The sequence below is a fragment of the Mandrillus leucophaeus genome, unplaced genomic scaffold, assembly GCF_000951045.1.
Source record: "Mandrillus leucophaeus isolate KB7577 unplaced genomic scaffold, Mleu.le_1.0 Scaffold220, whole genome shotgun sequence".
In the NCBI taxonomy this organism is placed as follows: Eukaryota; Metazoa; Chordata; class Mammalia; order Primates; family Cercopithecidae; genus Mandrillus; species Mandrillus leucophaeus.
In genome coordinates, this window is record NW_012102255.1 from 3177390 (window position 1) to 3188400 (window position 11011).

At 41.8% G+C, this 11011-nt stretch overlaps 1 long non-coding RNA gene across 1 annotated transcript in view; it reads right to left on the minus strand.

Annotated features, from left to right (window-relative positions):
- Positions 1 to 9808, minus strand: part of LOC105540505 — a 23646-nt gene extending 13838 nt beyond the window's left edge. The window contains exon 1 of the long non-coding RNA XR_001006198.1: positions 9664 to 9808. This is a non-coding gene — a long non-coding RNA (uncharacterized LOC105540505). The remainder of the gene's footprint in view (positions 1 to 9663) is intronic.
- Between the last annotated feature and the right edge of the window lie 1203 nt (positions 9809 to 11011).

An 11011-nucleotide genomic window follows, 5' to 3' on the forward strand; every position in this document is an offset into this window, starting at 1 on the left:
AAAATAAAATAAGATAAAATAAAATTTAAAAAATAATAAAAATAATAATAATAAAAAGAAAAGCAGAGGGTGGGGCACAGGGAGGAGGAAGCTGGTCTGGGGCATTCAAAGGAGGAAATGCAAGAAGCAAGAGGTACAACACGTTAAGCAGCTCTGGAGGCACAAAAAGCCCTTTGCAAGGACAGCAGAGAATCCCAGACTTTGATGACCCACCTCAGCTCAGCAGCACCCCTGGAGACCCCACTCTACTCTACACCTTGGATAACCCTCCAAGTGTACATTCTGCTGGAGAAATCTGTCCTCTTGGGAGGCAGAATTTCCTTAGAGATAACATCTACCCATTCATTCACTCAATACTGTCTGAGCAGCTGTAATGAATAAAACGTGGCCCTTGCCCTGGGAGAAGCTCTGGCATAGTCAGAGGGACAGAAAGTAAATACCAGATCATTACAGTGGAACAGTGTGTGTTCAACAGAGATGCAAAGTGCTGGGGCACCCAGAGGAGGGAGGAACCAGGTGGCCCACGGGACCCTTAGGAGGGATTACAGATGTGGTGAGCTCAGGTCTGTGCTTTCCAGTGGTAGTAACCATTCCAGAAGCAGCATTGCTGTTGTGCCACTGTTCAATCAATCAATCAATCAATCTTTATTAAGCCCTGAGAGACCCTGAAGAAGTTACGTTTCCTCAGCTAAATAATGAGACTGGACAAGATAAATTCTAAGAGCAACCCAAGTCCCAATGTGTTGTACAGTGTGCTGTGCCAGACACAGAGCTAGAAGGTGTGGATTTGGTTTTGTTTCCAAATATTGCTACTGATTTCTAATTTAATTCCACTGTGGTCAGATAATTTGCTGTGTATTAACTTGAATGTTTTTATGTTTATTGAGATCTGTTTTATGGCATGAAAATGGTCTCTTTTTGTACTATAGTTACTTTAAAAATGTGCATTCTGTTATTGTTGGGTAAAGTGTTTTCTAAATGTCAGATCCCGCTGGTTGATGGTGTTACGGAATTATTTTGTATCCTTGCTGAGTTTCTGTCTAGTTGTTCTACCAACTGTTGACAGAAGAGGTTTGATGTTCCCAGCTGTGCTTATCTGTCTGTTCATTTCTCCTTTCAGTTCTATCAGTTTTTGTTTCTCATGTTTTGTAACTGTGTTATTTGGTGCATACATATTTAGTACTGCTATGTCTTTTTTGGTAGACTGGTCTTTTTTTCATTATACAATGTCCCTTTCTGTCTCTCATAACATTTTCTTTGCTCTGAAGTCTACTTTACTTAATATTGATATAGCTACTTCAGGTTCCTTGTGATTGTGTTTTTATAATATATTTTTTTCCATCCTTTTGCTTTCAACCTATTTGTATAATTCTATTTAAAAAGAATTCTTACAGACAACATATGCTTGGGTAATGTGTTAAAAATCTTTTCTACTAATCGCTGTCTTTTAATTGGTGTATTTAGGAAATTTACACCTTTTACATAGACCACTTACATAATTTACAATGTTATTATTAATATAGTAGAGCTTAAATCTGCCATTTAATTTTTTGTTTTTCATTTGCTCTCTTTTTGTTTGTTTCTTTTTCCTGCATTCCTGTGAGTTAAACTTTTTTTAGAATTTCATTGCTTTTGAGTGTATTACTTTATATAGTTTTGTGGTTACTCCAGGTCTTATTATTTACATATATTTTATATATATATACACACACACACATATATATGTATACATAACTTGTATGTAATATACCTATGTATGTATATATGTATATCTACACATATATATGTATATACCTTATCACAGTTTACTAGTGTCATTTTACCAGTTGAACTCAAGTGTACAAACCTTACTTCCCTTTACATTTTTACCCTCCCCCACTCCCCCATTTGGAATACAATTGCCGTAAATAGTTCTACTACATACATTTAGAATCGTATCAGATAATGTTATAATTTTTGCTTCAACTATCAAACAATCTAGAAAACTCAAAGGGAGAAGGAAAGATCATTTTACTTACCCACATTTTTGCTGACCATATTCTTTCTTCTTTCCTGACGTTCCAAGAGCCTTCTTTTATCCTTTTCTTTCTGTTTAGAGAACTTCCTTAGCCATTCTTTTACAGTAAGTCTGCTAGTGATAAGTTCTTTTAGTTTTCCTTCATCTGAAAATGTCTTGATTTCTTCTTCATTCCTGAAGGGTATTTTTGCTGGACAAGATAAATTCTAAGGGCAACCCAAGTTTTGGGTTATCAGTTCTTTTCTTTCAGTACTTGAAAAAAATATGCTACTTTCATCTGGCTTCTGTGGTTTCTGATGAGAAAAATCACTGTCATTCAAACTGTTTTTCCTCTACAGGTAAGTTGTCATTTTTCTCTTGTTGCTTTTAGGACTTACATTTTTGTGTGTGTGTTTAGTTTTCAGAAGTTTGAGTATGATCCACAGTCTTGGTGTGAACTGCTTTCGGTTTGTACTGTTCAGTTCACTTAGCTTCTTGAAACTACAGGTTTATGTCTCCTGCCAAATTTGGAGAGTTTTCCACTATTCTTTTTTTAAAAACCAATGTGGTAAAGTACACAAAACACTAATAGTTACCATTTTAACTATTTTTAACTCTTGAAAAGCATTAAGTACACTCACATTGTTGTGCAACCATTACTACTATCCATAACTTTTGCATCATGCTGTACCAAAACTGTGTACCCATTAAACAGTAACTTCCCATCCCCTCCTCCCTTCAAACTCTGGCAACCACTGTTCTACTTTCGGTCTCTAGGTATTTGACTGTTCTAGGTACCTCATATAAGTGGAATAATATGATATTTGTTCTTCTCTGTTAGGCTTATTTCACTTTGCACGATGCCTTCAAGGTTCATTTATGTGTAGCATGTGTCATAATTTTATTCCTTAAGGTTGAATAATATTCCATTGTATGTATACATCCCATGCTATGGTTTGCTTTTTATTCTGTTGATGGTATCCTTTGATGCCCAAAAGTGTTTAATTTTGGTGAAGTCCAATTTGTTTATATTTTCTTTTGTAGACTGTACCTTTGGTGCCATATCCAAGAAATCATTATTGTGTCCAATGTCATGAGGCTTTTTCCTTAATGTGTTCTTCTAAGAGTCTAGTAGAAGCTTTTGATCTTACGTTTGGGTCTTTGATCCTTTATATGGTGTTAGGTAAGGGCCCAACTTTACTCTTTTGCATGTGGATATACAGTTTCCCCAACACTATTTGTTGAAGACACTATCCTTTCTCCATTGAGTGGTCTTGGCATCCATGTTGAAAATCATTTGACCATATATTCAAGGGTTTATTTCTGGGCTCTCTATTCTATTCCATTGGTCTATATGTCCATCTATGCCAGTATCACTCTGTTTTGACTACTGTAGCTTTCTCATAAATTTTAAAATCAAGAACGGTGAGTTCTCCATATTTGTTCTTCTTTTTCAAGACTGCTTTTGGCTATTTGGAATTCCTTGAGGTTCCATATATATTTCAAGATGTATTTTTCTATTTCTTCCCCAAAAAAGCCATTGGGATTTTGATAGAGATTGCATTGAATCTGAAGATCATTTTGGGTAATATTGACGTCTTAATAATACTAAGTCTTCCAACCTATGAACATGAGATGTAATTCTCCTTATTTATGCCTTCTTCATGGAGAATAATTGAGTATGTTACTCAGTTTTGTGTTATTGCAAATGGCATTATTCTCTTAATTTTGTTTTCGAATTGTTGATTTTTCATGTTTAGAAATATAACTGATTTTTGTGAGCCAAGATTGCACCACTGCACTCCAGCCTGGGTGACAGTGCGAGATTCTGTCTCAAAAAAAAAAAAAAAAAGAAAAGGAAAAAAAAAAAGAAATACAACTGATTTTTGTGTGTTGATTTGTATCCTGCTACCTTGCTTAATTCACTTATTCGTTGTAACATTTTTTGGGGTGTGTGTGTAATCTATAGAGCTTTCTCCATATGAGATCATATTATCTGTATATAGAGATAATTTTATTTCATCCTTTCCAATTTGGATGCCTCCACCGTTATTTCTTCAAGCACTTTTTCCACCTCACCCTCTTTTACTTCTCTTTCTGGGACTTCAATGTTAGATCTTTTTGTTATTGATCCTCTGAGGCACCATTCAATTTTACTTTTTCTTCAGTATTTTTTTCTGTTTTTCAGGTTGGGCAGTTTCAATTGTCTTATCTTCACATTCACCAATTCATTCCTCTGTTTCTTCCATTCTGTTGTGGAGCTCCCTTCTGTTTATTTTGATTATTATATTTGTCAGTTCTTAAATTTCTATTTGTGTCTTCTTTATGGCTTCTACTTAACTGAGGTTTTCTACTTTTTCCATTTATTTTGAAGGTGTTTGTAATTCCTTGATGAAGCATTTTTATCATGGCTGCTTTAAAATCTGTCAGATTATTCTAACATCTCTGTTATCTTGGAATTGGTGTCTACTAATTGCTTTGATTTTCATTAAGATTGAGGTCTTCCTGGTTCTTGTCACAGTGAGTGATTTTTAACCGAAGCACAGACGTTTTGAGTATTCCGTTATGAGACTCTGAATTTTACCTCAACCTGCTTTAGTGGCTTTCTCTGACATCGCTGCAGCAAGAGAATGAGGTGATGATACCCTATTACTGCCAAGTGGAGGTACAAGTTCACGTTCCCCATCTAACTCCTTGTTACTACTGAACTTACACTTCCTGGTAGGTAAATTTCTGCTTATTGCCCATAATACGGCTTAATCACTGTGTTTGCATTTTATCCGTTATTTTCTTTTCTCTTTTTTGGTTCAAAAACACACTCTTGGAACTATTATTCTCTATTTGGAGGTCAGTAGGAACCATTCATAAATATCAGAGCTAGGGGCTTCCAAACAACTCTTTGAACGTATTAGTGACAACTATGGAACATCGTCTCTGTGTGCCTTCTTATTCTACCTCTTTCCCTCCCACCTCCCCACACGGTAAAGTATGATGTTAACTGTTTAGAGGAGGGCTTTTTAACCTAGACACCATGGACACTTAGTCCATGGAAGGGCTTCAGGGAGCCTCTGAAGCCGCCATCCACACCAAATATACAAAAGGTTGTGTATATTTAACCTTTCTCTGGTTAGTCAGTGGCCCTCATCAGATTCCTAAATAGGGATATGACCAAAGAGGTTAAGAATCACTGTAGCAGATTAAGGCATGGGACCAACAGAACTGCATGCTCTAAATCAGCCATTGCTGGGGCTGGAAATCAGGGTGGCTGATGCAAGAATAAAAGAAGCAATCTCTAGGACTTGCGGCCTTGTGCTCTCTATTTAGATGCAAAAAAAGCTAAAAAAATGCTCAAGATATAAAATACTTCAATAAAATTAAAAGAGAAGGGAAAAATTATGATACAAAAGTTTAAATACAGATTTAAAAAAAAATGGATACCGAGGGGAAAGAAGTCTAAGTTTTGGAACCAGACTTTTGCTAAAAAGCAACTCCACTAGGGCCGGGGTGCGGGAGCCTGCAGCATGCAGCGTTCACAGGAAAAAACCAGCTCTGATTAACAAGACAGCCCACATGGGCTGTCCTTGAGGTCCAAGAAGTCAAATTAGTAGTAAACAAAAGCCTTCTAAGAAATAAATGGAAAGAAATAAAAGTAGATTAGAGACAGGAGAGGGCAGGAGGGAAGCACTGGAAAGGGACCCCAGGACTGTCCCGTGGCAGCAATCAGAAGAATTTCAGCTGAGCCCAGTGGAAACGGAAGATGAAACCAAATCAGAGCTGGGCTAAGTGGATTCCTTTCCTGGAGGAGGCTGGAGCCTAACTGAATCTGTAATAAATCTCTGTGTCTGAAGCTCCTCTGATTTCTGTTCAAACTCAGTCTTCAAAAACCTTATTCAAATGATTTCATTCCATTATTTCCAGGGTTTCTAAGACAAGAAAGAGCATCCCAGGGGTGCCTGTCTGAAGATGACATCAGTTTCACAAGGCAAAGAGTATAGCCTCCCTTTTCCCTCTCCAGGTTAACCGAGTCCTGAGAAAGCTCAGGAAAGAAAGACTTTCTGCAGGAAGACACTGACCTGCTTCTAGACTCCCAGGTCACGTGAGTTTTCCTAGGGATGGATACATTCAGGCCATCCCTCCGCTAGCAAATGCTCAGCAAAGGTCATGAGAAGATCTGGTCCATTAACCATAAACAGCTGAACAGCAGGGTCGGGGGAGGCTTTTAAAGTCTTCTATCCATTACCAAAATCCATTCATTCAAGCATGTCTTTAACAGAGCTCGCTGTATTGGGGGCCTGTGTGTCTATGTTAGGTGGCACCAGAAGACACAAAAGGAATGTAAGGTCCCTTGAGGAATTCCCACTCACCTTGGGGAGCAGGCATAGAACATAACTGTTCACCAGAGGAACCACCGTGTACCCCAAACTACAAACACAAGTACTGAACAGGCCAGCTAGTGGGAGAGTGATCAGAACAAGCGTTCCTGTAACAATACCCATCTGTAATCACTTCAAAATGCTAGAGATTGGCCAGCACACTCTTGCGCATTGCCTCGCTTACTCCTCAAAACAACTCTGTGGGATAGCTATCAGCCTCCTTTTACAAATGAAATTATATTCAGAGATGAATGCAAATGGTAGGACTGGAACCTGGACGTACTGACTCTAAATCCTTGCACTCTTTCTACGACTCTGCCAGGAGTGCACGTTTGCTCCCTGGCTGACCATCAGACCTCGGCAAGAGACACAATGACTTGTAGAGACACATAGCAAGTTTGGGTAAGGCCACCATTTAACCCCAGGCCTCATGACAGATAATCTGACGCTGCTCCCAGAATACCTTTCAACTGGCATCTATCGGGGTGCATGCCTGAGCTTCACCTTGGTACCAAGAGCAGGAAAAGCTAACATGATTACCAAGAGAAGCTTCTGAAAGAGGCAATGCAACCTCATCAGAAGAGTACGAGGGCAGCAGAACAGACCTGGGCATGAGGGATGGAAAGGGCAGTAAGAGGGTCATCAGAAGGGCTGGTGATGGTCAGTACCATCAGCCCAGGCCACATTATCCTGAAAACCCATAGCGAGATGTCTGTCTGGGTTTGTTCAGGCTTGTCCTCATACCTGGGGATTTTAGATGTCTCCTTCAAGAGTTCTGTGTGCAATGGCAATGAACAAAGCTTCACGGAAAGAAAAGCAGCAATCTAAATCTTCTCCCTTATTTTCCCCAAGTTGGCAACAGGAGTTCGGCTAGAGCTTAAGGGATTTCTACACACTGATCTTACTAGACAGCCTCATCTATTTAATTGGACCAGTCTAGAGGGAAAGAACAGAGCCTTGGTTTCTGGCCTGGATTTAATGACTTGTACATGTTTATTTCCTCCATTAAATTGTACACTCCATACTGATTTTTTTTGTTTTTTTGTTTTTTTGTTTTCTTTTTTTTTGAGACAGAGTCTCACACTGTCGCCCAGGCTGGAGGGCAATGGTGTAATCTCGGCTCACTGTAACCTCTGCCTCCTGGGTTCAAGCGATTCTCCCATCTCAGCCTCCTGAGCAGCTGGGATTTCAGGCACCCGTTATCATGCTTGGCTAGTTTTTGTATTTTTGTAGAGATGGGGTTTCATCATGTTGGCCAGACTGGTCTTGAACTCCTGACCTCAGGTGATCTGCCTGCCTCGGCCTCCCAAAGTGCTGGGATTATAGATGTGAGCCACTGCACCCAGCCTGGGTCTTATCCAAAGTAGCAGAAGTATTTGATCACCGTGTTGAATTAAATTGAACAAATACACCTGGCTTTGCCTCCTGTGACTTTCGGGGAGCTCTTGCATGTCTCCAAACCTGAGCACCTTCATTTTTCAAATAGGAAGGAATTCCTGTTTGTCCCGCTGACCTCATACAGCTGTCATCTGTCATGAGGACTAAGTATGATCACGTATCATGTATGTACGAGCAGTATTCATAGTTTCTAGTCCCATATAAACACAAAGGTCTAGTTTGATCACTTATGAACATTTGCTTGCAGGTGGCCCTGTGTTGGGTATATTGTACATTAGGAAATTTCCTGTACGTCATTTTTCTGTCAAGACTTTCACACAGTAAGCCCTTAATAAGGATCTTCTGTACCTCGCTGATTCGACTGGCTAAGTACCCCCCAGACCAGAAAAGGAAAGTTCTTCGTGAGGCTGCAACAGACAGTGTGGTGTTCTTCCCCTAGCCTGGGTAAACATGCCAGACATGAGAAAAAGAACAGGAAGAGCTGAGTGCCTTCAGGAAATCCGAGTGTTACTCCTGTTGGCCACATGCTGACTTTATTTAAAGATCAAATAAAGGCACTCTGGCTAGCATTCGGCAAAAATGAGCACGGGGGAATCTTATTTTTAAGAATCCCTCAGGCATTTGTCATTTCTCTCAGGTCCATGTGGGCGGCTGCCAATGTTATGGGATCAGCCGGCCCCTGGACATGCCCTGAGCAACCCTGATGCCCGATCCTTCCACCGCCACTCTTCCGCACACAAGGGCATGGCGGCCCAGAGGGTCCTGTTAAAGTGTCAAGTGCTTCCTATGATACCCACACACCAGGTCTCCATATGACCCACCGGTGCCTGGCTAGGTGGGCATGTGAGCTCTCCTTTGGAAGGGTCATGGACTGGAGGAGAGGGAGTTCTGCTGAGGTGGGAAAGCCAGACAGCAGAGAGCCCTGGGCTCCTCTGGGCAGAGGAGACTCCTTAAGCGGGTGAAACTAACCATCGTGTTTTAACAAGGTATTCCAACCCTAAACCAGTTCTCCCATTTAGTTTCTTGACACTTACTGCTAGAACCATATTCACTGACTCCTTCCCCTCCTCCTTCCTCCTTCCTCCTTCCCCCAATAACGAATACTTCCTAAGTTCCAGATCCCTTCATGGCACTGAGCTGGTTACCGAGATAACCACGAAGCCCTCACGTTCTCCTGGGGGCAGGGGTAGGGGTGGCCATCAGGTATGCCTACTGCGATGTGAAAAGGGCTCTCCTGGCAAGGTGGGCAGAGAGCTGCAGGGGTAGGATGGCAAAGTAACACTGGAGTTAGGCCTTAAGGGATTACAGAGTTCTGTCAAGCCCAGGGGGTTGTGATGGGGAAGGCGTTTAAGGCAGAGGAAATAGCTGTGTGAGGACAGAGGAGTGAGAAGTTCAGGGTCACGGTGGGTCCTGGTGAGCAGCAGTGAGCACTGGGTGGGTGGAAAGGGAGAGAGGAAGGGCGGGGAGAAGAGGCTGCAAAGCTGAACTGCCACAAAGAGGGTCAAGGGCTTGCCGTGCAAGGGATACAGACTGTTCTGTGGGCAATGGGGAGGAGGCACAAACGAGTTGACCTTGTGGAGAGGGCACAGGAGCAGTGGTGTTCTGAGGCTGGTTTGCACCAGGGTGCAAGAGTAATTGTTAAGATTATTTTTACAAGAAGGTTGATTTTACATTTAAAATCAGCTGTGGTTGGCATGCCTGCATCACAGAAATAGGCAAATGTCACAAAGCAGGTTTTTTTTCCAGAGTGGTTGTTAAACATTTACCAGCACACATTGGGCATGCGTGTGTATGCATGCCCACATATGTAGAGTTGCTAACCAATAACAAAAGGGTTCAGCAACTGCAGAAAAAAAGGATGCCAGGCAGAACTACGTGAGATTTTGGCACACTCACCAGTCTGAGATTCTTCATTGCTTGGGGAAACATGCCTTGATGTAGCTGCAGTTTGCCAACTTTCATCACTTGAACCCCTCTGACGGGATGGCTTCCTGGGAAAAAAATCCTGGAAGAAACCACACAGCAAACAGTGTCAGCAGCTCTCACCTTTGCAGTCAGCATTTCATCAGGAGACTATGAAAGTAGGAGCAAACACCAGCTGTGAATGTCAATGAGGAAATTAGTTTTGCAATCCAGGAGAATGCAGTACTGAGGGGAATTAACACACAATCCACAATCGGTCTCCAGCTCCTCCACGTTTTGTGTTAGAGAAAAAAAATGATAGGACTAGAAGGTCCCCCTCATAAACACTAGAGAAGAGAAACAAAAGTTTGGAGCTCTGCGTTGCTATTTGGGAGGGATGCGCCGGGGAGAACAGGTGCTAATCTTCTCCTCCAGGCTCCTCCATGAAGCGCTAGCACTAGCAGAGCCCTGGAACAGAAGATTGCCTCTCAATACATATTTGTTGAATAAATAAAGTTTTCATGATCCCCCAACTAGATACTACCACATCCCCCTTTTAACCGCAAAGCCCTCTGATTGAATCTCAGCTGTGGAGTCCACCATGGAACACCTTTCTTATAAGCACGTGTGTATTTATTTATCATCTCACTGGATTATAATGCCTTTTATTCAGGCACCCCATCTGCGTTCTCCATGACGTCTGACATGCAGGAGGAACTCCATCCATGCTGGACCCCTTTCACATAGAACAGAATAGAATATGGTGTTGTCGTGGACCAAAGAAAGGACTGCACACACCTCCAGCTACCGGGTGTTCAGACCCTGTGATGAGCTGTATTACTTCAATTCAACAAGAATTTACCACCTTGAATTTAACCAAATACGAGCAGTTTGGCCTGTTCTGGCACCAATACCCTCTACCCCTACTCTTAGAGAATAATGAGGCCCTGCTGTATACGCACAATTGTCTCTGGGGGAAATGCCTACACACACACACACACACACACACACACACACACACAACCACAGTTTAGATGAGCTTTTCAGGCCAGGTGTGATGGCTCCCACCTGTAATCCCAGCACTTTGGAGGCTGAGGCAGGCGGATTGCTTGAGCTTAGGAGTTTGAGACCAGCCTGGGTAACATGGCAAAACCCTGTCTCTATAAAAAATACAAAAATGAGCCAGGTGTAGTGGAGCAAGCCTGTAGTCCCGGCTACCTAGGACGCTGAGGTGGGAGGATCACTCGAGCCCAGGAGGCTGAGGCTGCAGCTTCACACCACTGCACTCCAGCCTGGGTGACAGAGTGAGACCCTGTCTCAAAAAAGGAAGCTTTTTCCTTAA